The sequence below is a fragment of the Phascolarctos cinereus genome, unplaced genomic scaffold, assembly GCF_003287225.1.
Source record: "Phascolarctos cinereus isolate Bilbo 61053 unplaced genomic scaffold, phaCin_HiC Scaffold_5;HRSCAF=322, whole genome shotgun sequence".
In the NCBI taxonomy this organism is placed as follows: Eukaryota; Metazoa; Chordata; class Mammalia; order Diprotodontia; family Phascolarctidae; genus Phascolarctos; species Phascolarctos cinereus.
Genome location: NW_027555958.1, coordinates 259780823 through 259794648, shown reverse-complemented (window position 1 = coordinate 259794648; position 13826 = coordinate 259780823).

Below are 13826 nucleotides of genomic sequence, written 5' to 3'. Positions count from 1 at the left end.
TCTCTTCCTTTCTCTCGCGTTCCAACCTTGGCCAAGTTGGGATGTGGGAGACAGAATGAGAATAGTGAAATGGAGGGAGCATTTTGCCCCCTCAGATCATAAAGATAAGTTTTTTATGTATTGGAATGCAACCAAAAGATAATTTAGCTCATTCAAATTAGTAATGTGTTTGTTTCAAGTTTTAAAATACAGTATTGTTTCCAATTGGTAAACTTTTGTATTGTTTTGTCAAGGGGTTTTTCATAATTTGGATGTTATTAATATGTGAACTAGGAGAAATTGAAGGACAGTGGGAAAATTGTGTAAAACCAGTTAAATTATTTTATCAAGCCTTGGTAATTTTGTTTCATAATGTTTTATAACTGTCGATTAGAAAATCCGGTATTTCCATCTTTACCTGTAATTAAAGAACAGCTTATAGCTAAAACAATTTGACTATCACTTATGAAAATTACCAGATTGTTATTTAAGTTATTTGAAGTTACTGCTTTAATGTTAAACCCTAGAATTGTTAATTACTTATGAGTGAAAAGGAGGGGCACAAGGCAATTCTCTCTACTTTGTAAATTTGCCAGGGTTCCTGGAAACTCTCTGTTGTGGGCAAGGTCATCTGCCCTGAGAATAAAGAACTTGTTAGGATTATGCAGTTCCTAAACAATGAACTTAACTTGCTGAGAAGCTGCAACTTTATGTATAATAAATAGAAATGATCTCTAATAATTGGCTTTTGAACAGGATAAGTTTAAATTTGAGAAAGAAAAGATGTTAAGTGAAATCTCTTATATATGTGAATATATATGTGAATACTACTAAATCTTTATTACTTATTACAACTCCATGGGAATAAAATTAACTGTATCTGTCTTTAAGCCATGATTAGTGAAACTTGCTGCTCAGGTAAAAGACTCTTAAGACTATAACTAATTTTGTTTTGAGTTTGAATTTCACTATAGTTGTCTCCATTAAATCAGTATCTGAAAGTTTTCCTATTATGTTCCTTTAAGAAGGAATGTTTTCTACCATGTGCAAAGATTTTGTTCATAACACTATTAAACTTGTTAGGTAGAGGTATTCCCAGACAAAAATAATGTATTATATGGATGATAAAATTTTGCAGCTGTTCTATCACTAGAGAGAACTCTCCTTATTAATGTGTGAGCTTTAACAAGCTCTTCAGTCTCAAAGATTTATAATTACTCCTGATAAGGCACAAAAGAAATCACCTTTTGCTTACTTTAGACATGTTGTTTCACAGTCTACAATTAGACTCCCCAAATATTACAAAATAGGTAAGATTCTTTAAAAACTCTTAAAGATATTAATTAGCTTTAGCCTGCCTAGTAGATCACCACTAATCAATTATTTTTAGATGAATTTAAACTAAGCGGAATAATAGATAGCTGGAACTCAATTAATTTGTGGGGGCACAATATTTTACATCTAAGGGGAGCTGTTATTTTGATCAGATGGAACAGTGGTTTTTGACAAAAAGGAAGCTTTTTACAGTAAAATAATTAGTTAAACAAGACTTTTAAAAGGACATATAGAACTCTTTACAATTCTTGGAATTCACTTGTTTTTGTTATTAAAAAGAAGTCATTGAAATGGAAGATGCTTCATAACCTCTGACCTATTAATGAAGCCTCCCCTCACCCACTATGATTCCTGTTTCCTAGCCTTTGATAGTTATTGATTTAAAAGATTGCTTTTTTATTATTCCACTGCAAGAAGCTGACAACTGTTGCTTTACTTTTACAATACCCAGTGTTAATGTAGAACACCCTGCAACCCAGATTCAATAAAAAGTCCTTCCTCAAGGCATGAAAAATAGCACCCCCCATGTGTCAGCAATATGTAGCAGATGCTATAGATCCCATCAGGAAAAAATACCCCAAACATACATAATTCATTATATGGATGACATCCTTTGTGCTCATCCACAAAAAGAACAATTAGCCAGTATTAGGGGGGACATGTTTAAAGCTCTTAGAGAACACAGTTGAGAGATAGCACCTGAAAAGATTAAAAAGGCACTTCCTTATTCATATCTAGGACAAATAGTAAGAATGAAAGAAATTCAGCCTCAGAAGATATGTATTAGACAAGATAAACTTAAAACATTAAATGATTTTCAGAAACTCCTAGGACACATTAATTGGGTCGGATCTTATTTTAAAAATAGGAACTCATGAATTAAAGGATCTATATGATATTCTTAGAGGTGATCCTGACTCTACATTTCCGAGAACACTTACCATGACAGCAAAACAGCAATTAGGAAAAATACAGAAATCAATTGAAACTGCAGAGGCTTATCCCATAGAATCTGGAATGCCTTTAGAAGTTAAAATATTTGATATCCCAGATATACCTTTTGGATGTATACAGCAAAAAGACAAGTTACTAGAGTGGGTTTTTCAGCCTTCACAGCCAAGACATACCCTTCAAACATATCCTTCTATGGTAGCAGACTTGGCTAAGAAAGCCTGCAAAAGAGTATTACAATTAATTGGAAATGCCCTTAGTATTATACATTAATCTTATATTAAAAAAACAAACATACCCTCTTGTTTCCTCTTTAGAGGATTGGCAAATTGCTATTACTATTTTTCTGGTTGTATTGATATTGATAATTACTTACCATTTCTTAAGATATTAACCTTTTTTTTTACTAATTATTCATAGGTATTCAAAAAGATAGTTAGATTTAACCCCATTCCTTCAGCACCCATGACATTCACTGATGGATTAAGTACAGGTATAGCAGGATATTATGAGCCTATTAATGTTGTTTCTGATAACAAGTAATCTGTTTATGTCTCTCAAAATATAGAGTTTGCAAAGTTAAAATATATTACTAATACACAATTATATACTGAAAGTAATGCCATTATTGATTCTTAACTACAATGCTGCCACTTAACTTTTTATTAAGCTTTATTGAGCCTTTTATTAACTATATTCTGCCAATACAACAATCTTAACAGTAGAAAGGATAACATTTTCTGATTATTTTTGAATAAATAAACTCCTACAGTATTAGAAACATAGTACAAAAAATAATGATTTTTCTTAACAACCTGTTTCAAATATATCAAGAGGCTTTTCTCCCAAACATATGTAAGAAATGGATGTAACTTATATGCCTTCTTTTGAAAAGCTTTCTTATATTTATATTAGAGTTGATGTTTTTTCTTCTTTCATTTTTGCCACTTTACAAACAAGTGGAACAATTAAACATGTGATCAATCATATTTTACAAGCTTTCACAGTTATGAATGTACTTAAACAAATTAAAACAGATAATGCTCCTGAGGAGCTTACATTAGCAAAACATTTTTTCCTTTTATGCTTTTTATAACATTTCTCTGATCACAGGCATTCTGTATAATTAAAAACAAAGATATTAAAATTATTCTTTTTAAACAAAAGAGGGGGAATCTAGGCTATTGGTTATTAATTTTTGACAATTGGCTATTAATTTTCTAAATGTTAACCAAATGAGTACACTCCAGCCTAAAAACATCCAGAGGCCTGGATCCATTACTAACAAGGGGATGAGGGTATGGTTATATTTTTTTCAGAAAACTTTGATAAACCTGTCTGGATACCAGAGAAAGATGTCAGAGTGTGTATAACAACTCACAGCTTGAATGCAGAATACAAGAATTTGGGGAAAGCACAGAAGGAGCCAATCTACAATGATGAGTCAACCTCCCACATGGGGTCAAGTGAAAGCTCCCTCTCCTCGAGTGACAAAAGACTCCTGAACTTGTATTTTTAATAATAGTAGCTTTACTTTCTGCTCAAGGGTGTAATGTACAGAGTGCTCAGCACTGGACTTATTTTCCTCTTCCACCCTGGATGCAACCCCTCACATATATGGACAAATTGGGACTATACATATACTAATAACACCCATATATTCAGAAGACAAGAAGATCCCTATCTCCAGGACAAAGTCAATGTTACAATTACCCTCAGATCTCTAGCATCCAGGACACCTATACGTTTTTCAAAATTTAGCAACAATATTGAATCCTGTCTTTTTCCTGTTACATCAGTTTTTAATACCAGTTTGTCTAATGGATATGTAAATTTTACTCAATCTAATACTACTTTTGAGTAGAATGTTACTTGTGTCAATTATACTCTCAAATGATGTATTGATAATAATGACTATATTGTACTTTTGGTAGAACAATCATCATTTGCTGTTTTCCCTACCAACACTTCACATGGATAGTTCCAGAATTCTGGTGAACATGTTCTTCAAATTATTACTTCCTCCTTAAGTTGATCAAAACAAATTATTGGTCTCCTTATTACTGGTTTAATCATTGTTGCTTCTTTTATTGTATCTACTACTGTTTCATCTATTGTGCTATAATCTGAAATTTAAACTGCATAATTTGTATGTGATTTAGCAAAAAATATGTTTAGTACTTAAAGAACAAGAAGCTATTGATATATTGTATAAAGTCAATTTATTAGAACAATCAGTATTATATTTAGGAGATGAGTTAGAAATCTTGAGAACAAAGTTGCTATTGCAATACAATTATAGATATTCATATATTTACATTACCCTGTGTTGCGGGCACCTGTGTCCCTGACAGTGTTTATTTTCCAGTAGGTATGAGACAGAAAGATATACACAGACCAGGTGGTAGCAAGTATAGAACAAGCTGCATTTATTGATCTGAGGGTTAGGGTTATTATACCCCATTTGTGGGAACAGAACCCAGAGTGGAAAAAGCCAAGTATCAACAATAATCTTTCTCAAGGTAACAGCAACTGGGGGGAGTCCCCCTGGAGTCATCTCCTCGCTTCCAGATATCTTTCAAGGTTTGTTGAAAGTCCTTCTGTTCTCAAGGGAAAAACAGCACCTGGGAGGGGTCAGAGAGCCTATGTTCTGACCTAAGTGGCTCTTGGATAAAGGACAAGCAACAAGAAAAACCCAGCCTGGCCTTAATCCTCAAATCCATCAGTGAAAGTCCTCAGCAATCTCCTCCCTCTGACTGTTTAATTTGAGAAGATGAAGGGATGAAAATATCTCACCTAAAGTATGGTGAGTGTATTTTAACAAGCAGGGAAGGAGGAAACACAAAATTAATACAAAACGTAGCCAAGGTAAAAAATGCAATAGCAAACTTAATACATTCTTAAAAGGATTAAGTCGATCAGTCCAATTTGACAATTTGTTTGCAATATCTTTAGGATTAATACCATCAATACGAGAATCAGCAATTTCATGTTCTATTTTGGATAGTTGGCTAATATCCCAGGTAATATTTTCAGAGTGCCATGCACCTTGGAGCTTATTTAATATTTGTTCAGTGGTTATATTACCATTGCTGAAATGTGAATACACATATGAGGTTACACAAATAGATGAATAATGATAATTATATTTCAAATTGAAGTACATTGTTAATTGTTCTATTTGTTTTCCTAAAGCCATCACTGACTGCTCTGAAACATCCAATTTTTGTTGCATCATAGTATCTATTTAAATTTGATGTTGTAAAATTGCAGACCAATTGTTAGCATGCTGAGCAGTTCAAAATTGGCAGTAATATCATGAAGGGTATTAATATTGAGGGTAATATTAGAATTGTGCCATGCCCTCAATAGGCAGGCACATCTCTTGTCTCATGTGGTATTAGGATCTGAAGCATCATAGGGGAGTATGGTAATGTAAATGATCTATAATTACATTGCAATAGCAACCTTGTTTTCAAGGGTTTTAATTTATCTCCTAAACACAATGCTGATTGCTTTTGACTTTATACAATATATCAATACCTTCCTATGCTTTAAGTATTAAACATTGCTAAGTAACATACAAATTATGCAGTTTAAATTTCAGATTGTAGCACAATAGATAAAACAGTAGTAGATACAATAAAAGAAGCAACAATGATTAAATCTGTAATAAGAAGACCAATAAACTGCTTTGATTGACTTGAAGAGGAAATAATAATTTTAGGAGCACATTTTCCAGAGTTCTGGAACTATTCATGTGAAATATTAGTAAGTAAAATAACAAATGATTATTGTTTTACCAAAACAACAATATAGTCATTATGATCAATACATTGTTTGAGAGCACAATTGATACAAGTATCATTTCAATTCAAAAATAGTATTAGATTGAATAAAATTTACATATCCAATAGATAACCTGGTATCTACAAATGATGTAATAAGGAACAGACATGATTCAATATTGTTGCTAAATTTTTGAAAAACATATAGGTGTCCTGGATGCCAGAGATCTGAGAGTAATCATAACATTGACTTTGTCCTGGAGATAAGGATCTTCCTGTCTTCCAAATGTACAGGTGTTATTAGTATATATATAGTCCCAATTTGTCCATATTTGTGATAGGTTGCAACCAGGGTGGAAAAGAAAAAAATAAGTCCAATGCTGAGCATTCTGTACATTACACACTTGAGCAGAAAGTAAAGCTACTATTGCTAAAAATACAAGTTCAGGAGCCTTCCATCACTCGATGAAAGGGAGCTTTCACTTGACCTCTATGTGGGAAGGCAATTCATCACCGTAGATTGGTTCCTTCTGCACTTCCCCCTAATTCTCATACTCTGCAATCGAGCTGTGAGTTGTTATACATGCTCTGACATTTTTTCTCTGGTATCCAGACAGGTTTATCAAAGTTTTCTGAAAAAAATATAAGCACACCCTCGTCCCCTACACAAATCAAATAATATCCATTTTTATTTTATCTTTTCTTTTCATGGTATTCTAAAACCAGGCAAAATCTTTCTTAAGGTTTTGATGTTTATTAGAGGCAAAGCAATTGGTAGTTTTAGAGGGACCTCTCATCCTGCCACTTGAGCCTTTTTTACAGCTCAGCGCATGGAGAGTGTGGAGGGGGTGTTGAAACTTCAGCTACTGTATTACTTACTTCATTTTTAATTTCTGTTTTGGTTAATGTTTCTGCAACTTTTTCCTCCTTTGTGGTGGAACAAGAGGCTTCTTCCTTAATTACTTCTGTGGCTAAAGACACATTTTGGTTTTTGGAGACACATTTTAAGTATATTCCAAATTGCTAAAGTGGACACTGGAAAAGCATCAGGTCCATAGTCTTGAAGATAGTAATCACTTAATTGTTTACCTATTGTTTCTCATTTTTCTATATCTATCGTCCCTTCCTTGAGAAGCCAAGGACAGCGTTGTTACACTGTGTCTAAAAATTCAACCAGCTGCCCAAAAGTGATTAATAATCCCCTGTCTATTACTAATGATTTTAATACTTGTAAATAATATTCTTTGCCTCTTTGCTCTGCTGAGAAAGTTTGCCCCATCTTGACTGCTTATGCTTTCTGATATTTTCAACTGCTTAAATTTTCTTATAGTCTTAACTTATCCCGTGTAACTTCACCTTCACTGTAAACCAAGTCTAGCAAAGTACATTGATTCAAAGTGAAAACAAAACACACACACTGGTCTATTTTTCTAATTCTGCTTACCTGATGAACTAAAACCACATAAGAAAAATGTGCCACCCTTACCTTGTGTGCCATCTTTTTTCAAACGGTGGGATTTGCCTGTTTTCCCTTTTCCCTGTGATCCGTTTGCTGTCTTTTTTCAAATTGTGGGAGTCGTCTGCTTTCCGGCGACCCATTTCCCATCTTGTTTCAGACGGGTGGAGCACTCTTCATCAGGGCTGATGGCCAGTCAGCCCACCATGCTCAAGGGCTATCCATCAGGGAAAGCCACCTCTTTCAGGCTCCCTGTTCGAGCCCCATGTTGGGTGCCACTTTGTTGTGGGCACCTGTGTCCCTGACAGTGTTTATTTTCTGGTAGGTATGAGAGAGAAAGATTTATGCGGACCAGGGGGTAGCAAGTATAAAACAAGCTCCATTTATTGATCTGAGGGTTAGGGTTATTATACCCCATTTGTGGGAACAGAACCCAGAGTGGAAAAAGCCAAGTACCAACAATAATTTTTCTCATGGTAACAATAACTGGGGGGAGTCCCCCTGGAGTTGTCTCCTCACTTCCCAGTTATCTTTCAAGGTTTGTTGAAAGTCCTTCTATTCTCAAGGGAAAGACAGCGCCTGGGAGGGGTCAGAGAGCCTATGTTCTGACCTAGGTGGGTCTTGGATAAAGGACAGGCAACAAGAAAAACCCAGCCCAGCCTAAATCCTAAAACCCATCAGTGCAAGCCCTCAACAATCCTGCTACCCTACGATGCTTCAGATCCTAATATCTCATAAGAGTAAGACAAGTGCCCACCTATTGGGGGCCTGGCACAATTCCAATATTACCCTCAATATTAATACCCTTCATGATATTACTGCCAATTTTAAACTGCTCAGTATGCTAATAATTGGTCTGCGGTTTTACAACATCAAATTAAAATAAATGCTATAATGCAACAAGAATTGGATGTTTTAGAGCAGTCAGTGATAGCTTTAGGAAGACAAATAGAACAATTAGCAATGCACTTCAATTTGAAATGTGATTATCACTATTCTTTTAGCTGTGTAACTCCATATGTGTATTCAAATTTCACTAATTAATGTAACCATTGAACAAATATTTAATAAGCTCCAGGGTGCATGACACTCTGAAAATATTACATAGGAAATTGGCCAATTATCCAAAATATCCCATGAAGTAGCTGATGGTACTGATGGTATTGATGGTATTGATCCTCAAGATATTGCAAACAAATTGTTAATTTGGATAGATCAACTTAATCATTTTAAAAATGTATTTCACTTGCTATTGTATTTTCTACCTTGGCTATGTTTTGTGTTAATTCTGTGTTTCCTCCTTCCCTGCCTCTTAAGATACACTCACCACAGCTTAGGCGAGATTCATGCATTTTCTTAGACAGTGTTATTTATCATATTATGTTTCATTACTCCTTGCATTGTCACCTAAGCTGCTTGCAAATTTGAAAGGGGGAATTTATAGAGGGCCGGCTCTAAAGAGTCTGATTCAGTTTGGAGATCCAGGACAGAACTTAACTCTGCCCCAGTCTTAACCCACAGGGCTCAATCATTTAGAAAGCAGGGCTCTCCAAATCTGCCCCTGCAAGGGAGGTTTCTGAGACATTCCTTCTCACTCTTTGAACTTTAGATTTACATACTACTCCTCTATGCAGGTGGTGCCAAGGCACCTGGGAAAACCTTGGAAAATACAATCCAATCTAGGGACCCTTATAACAAGGAAATGTATGTTGTCACATCCTCAGCAGATGTTTTGGGGAGTGTCTCACGAGGAGGACTCTTTGAAGTTAGGCTAGATTTTTCTATATATCCTGTACCCTCACATGAATAAACTAAGTCAGTCTTTACTGATCTGCCTGGCCCATGTCTTTCTTTATTCACACCCTCCCATTCAGTGCACTACTTGATTGCTGGCAACAGAGAAGGGATAGGCACCACTGGATTTTTTTTCCAGAAGTCCCAGCTCATTTGACTGACAAGTTCAATGCTTCTGACTCTCTGCTCCATTATGGCCCCAGCCTCTGATCAAGCTTGGGTTTTCACTGCGAGGGATGCTCCAGGGCACTTGATCTTGATCCAGATCCCTTTGGTAAGGCCTGTATTTTTGTTTGTTTGTTGGCACATGGATTTTGTTTTTGAGTGCATCTTTTCTCTTATAATGCAGGATCAGCTATGGCCTGCGGTTTTTCTCTTCTCTCTTTTATAAATTCGGTCTGAGCAGGGTTTTATTTCTGCATGTGGTAAATTTTTTTTGCATATGAGTTGCTTGAGCAATTGGTTTTGTGTGCAGTTAAACCAGTTGAAAGTTGAAATTAATTTTTTAATTGTGCACTTGGATTGTGGAGTGTTTACTTCTATAACTCAAGAAAATTGCTAGCACAGTGTGGAATATTTGTAATTGTGTACTTGTACTTTGTGTATTTGTGTTATTATATTCCCTTATAGTATATTTGTGTGTTGTGTATAGTTGTTAGTTAAGTGGTGTTGTTATCTTTGAGCGTACACCTTTAAAATGGGACAGGTGTATTGTAAAAGCATGGGGGAAGATACAGCAGTCCCTATCAGCAAACCCCCAGAACAAACATGTGCGTTGCAAATGTATAAGAAATATGGTCTTGACTGTCCCTCATATTGCCAGGATTGGGTTGCTTTGACTAGTAATGAACCTTAAACTTTGCTGGCCCTCTTGGGGCAATTTTGATAAGAGCAGATTAGAATATCTAAGGCAGAAACTGATGAATAAGCAAACTCAGCCTCTTGAGTGGGACAGCTATAATAAATGATACTCAGAGGCAAAGGAAAGAGAGCATAGGTCTGAATTAGAATCAATGAAACAAAGCAATAAATCAGTTGAAAACCTCCTAAACAACCCTAAACTACCTAACTACCTAAAATATACCCACCTTTACCAAAAGACTCCATCAATTCCCCAGTTTCTGTGTTCCATTCCAAGGTACAAGCCAAAGTTCCCCCAGGAAAAAATCCTGAGGAGAACAGCTTGATAAGGACCTGTGGTTTCAAGCCCTGGCAACTTGGAGAACTCCAGGCTATTGCCAAGGAGTGTCCCAGCCCCAGGGGGAATCCCATAGGCTTTGTTGAGAAGTTCTGATTCATCCTGTATTCATACAGACCCAGGTATCTGGATCTGTATCAACTCGTGGTTGTCTCAGTCAGGAAAGGGAAGACTAGGAGTTGGTGCCAGAAAGCACCCCAGAAAGCATTGAGAGACACTCACTGCAATCCCAATCACTCAGAATGACTAGGCTCCCAGGAGGGCTGGCAGGAGGGAAGGCAAAAGGAGGGGGGATGTACAGGTGATGCCCGTAATCACCAGGACTCCTGTTGAAGACACTGGTGCCACACTCTGAGTTTTAAATCCCTCTGCCTTCCCACTCCCCTCCCCCAGAGTTGACTGTGTCTCAGTTATGGGGATTGCTAATAAGACCACTGTAGTCAATATCTCAGAACCACTCTCCCTTTTTATTGGAGGGATCAGTGCTTCTCATCCTTTTGTCCTGGTCCTTGAGGCCACTAGACAAGCCACTATTGCATTTGACCCAGGAGGAATAACTTCCTTTTGTTCTTTATCCCCAACACCTTCCTTAACCCCTTCCAACCATCTGGCTCTCAACCAAGTTTCCCTCCAGTTTGTGGACTTCAGATGTTACTGATATTGGATCAGTTATCAATGCCCTACCCTACTGTTATGCAGTTAGCTCTCCCATCTCATTTATTCACCTCAGAGAAAGGAAGGAATGCAGTTGGCATAAGCATCACATTCAATCCTGCCATCTATCTACCTGTGATAGAAAATGAGGATGAGACTTTGGCATACGACTTTGGCCTACTATGGAAACATCAGGACTTCTTTACCTCCTTAGGACAGCCCATTAAAAATCAGAAACAGGTTTCCCATCCATTAGACTGTTTTGTGCTTCCCCAGACTGTAGTGGTAATTAAAGTTCCAGGGCAAAACCAAGAGAACATCATTCATGCCTATGGAAATGACTTGGCTGACCAAGCAAATATAACCACAGCTTTAACTCCTCAAATTCCTAAGGTAAGTCCCCATAAGTACCCTTAGTATATCCATCTTACACAAAAGGACTACCTAAGACTCTTAGCCTAACAAAAGAAGAGATAGCCACAGCTCAGAAAAGAATGCTTATCACAAAACAAGATAAGATTCAAAAGCGAGGATGTAACTTTGATAAAAGTATGGGACTATGGGTTGGCTCAAACAGTACTCCCTAAGAACTTATCCCTCCCTATAATGGAACACCTTCATTCATTCAGCCATTAGGGACCTGACAAGCTAGTGGAACTAGCTCAAAAATATTGGTAGGGGAGATTTCACAGAGCTGCTGTGACCACCTGTGAAATGTGTCCCATCTGCCCCAAGCACAATGCATCCAAGCGTCTGAAGCCTGTTCGTGGCCAGTTTCCTCTCCCAGATGCACCCTTTGAAACCTGGCAGATTGACTTCAATCAATTGCCACCTGTCCTTAGTCACAAATATGTTTTGGTTATGGTCTGTATGTTTCCCTGATGGGTGGAAGTGTTCCCCTGTCATACTACCACAGCCTTTGGGGTAGCAAAAATCCTTTTAGAAAAAATCATTCCATTATGAGGCATTGTTAAAGAGATACATAGTGATAGAGGTACCCACTTCATAGGAGTTTCATTAACTACACTGCTTTCATCCTGGCCAATTATTCAGCACCTCTGTTGTGCCTATCACCCCCAGTTGAAAGTGTTAATGGGATACTTAAAACCTGGATTAAATGGGGTCTAAAGGAGCCAACATCTGAGGTGGACAGCTGCTCCCAAGACCCCCAGGATGAGAAGACAATAGCTGATGTAGACCAACCAACCCAAGAACCTGGATATGGGCTTGATGAGGATGGGATCTAGACCCAAAAAAGGAAAAATCCTGGACTTTCCCACACGGCCAAATCTCTGGCATTCACCTGAGGCTATAATCCCATCAACTGGCCTTTAGTCAGTCCTTCCTATGGCCCCAGGCCACTTCCCACCCTTGGTAATTCTATTACCTCATGGACTGCTTGGCCACTCCTAGATCACTCCCACAGTTTTTCTGTATATAAGGTCCATCTTGCGTCCATTAAGATGCTTAGATTCTTATAATCTAGTCACTGCTTAGATTCTTAAAATCTAGCCAATAGCTTACTAATGTTCAGACTCCTTAAGAGTTTGCCCAATATGATGGATGTTCTAATAAACCTTGTCTTTGGCTGAAAGAAGGCTTGGGCCAAATTCTTTCGGGCAGGACCTGCATGTTGTGATTTTGGGGCCCCAGCACCCCTGAACCTCTACACTGAATCAGGCTGAGGTTTGCAGTGTTTTTTTCCTCTTTGCTATTGTCCCCTCAATTTCTTAATGTTCATGGAAGGGGCAGATTTTTTCTTTCATTTTTATGTTTTGTACTTATTTCCTTAAGTTGTGATTAATGAAAATTTTGCTATTTAAAGTAAAAATTCCTGGGACTGTAATTTGTTTTGAGCTTTGATTTCAGAATAGTTGTTTGAAGAGTCACAAAGCCAATAATAGAAAATGGCATGTGTGGCAGTCTGAGGACTGCTAAGGTGGATGTCTATGCCTGAGAAAGGTTATAAGAACAACTTAGGACAAGGCCTGGGTAGGATCCTCCTGACTTTATTTGTCCATTGTGTTATTTCCTTTCTGAAAAAGGAAATTTCCCACCCCATTAATCTGGTGCCCTAATTTAACACTCTGTAACTACATAACTGTCTGTCAGATGTGACTCATGCCTGGAATCAAACAGAGTTAAGGGAGTTTTTCCCCTGTTATATGATAACTGTGTCCCCCCTCTTTTTTTCTTTTAAAGCAAATTTCCATAACCAAGAAAATTTTTCAAAATCATGTTTCAAATGAATATTCCTCATTGGCCTTCAAGGGTCATTCCGATCTTTTTGGCCAAAAGGAGAGAATGAGAAAGGAATTTAAAATTTTCATATTAATTGATATGATATATGTAATGAATATACTAATAATTTAGTTTTCTCAAGAGCTGCCTTTTCTAACTTGTGAGTCAGACTCACAATGCAGCTTGAACTAATCAATCAAACCTTGAACAGGCTCACAATCACTGGCCTCCTTCTGCCTGAGTACCTGAAGTGAAGTGAATCAAAGACTGTAGAACCTGTTCCCCATCATAGAACTCTGTTTCTGTACTATAGGAGAGGTGGTCACAACCCCTAAAGTCTTGACTCCAGAATTGTTGTATGGTGGGACTTGTGGGTTTCTCATGGGAAACCACTAAATGATTGTTTGTAATCCACCTTTACCCCTCTTTC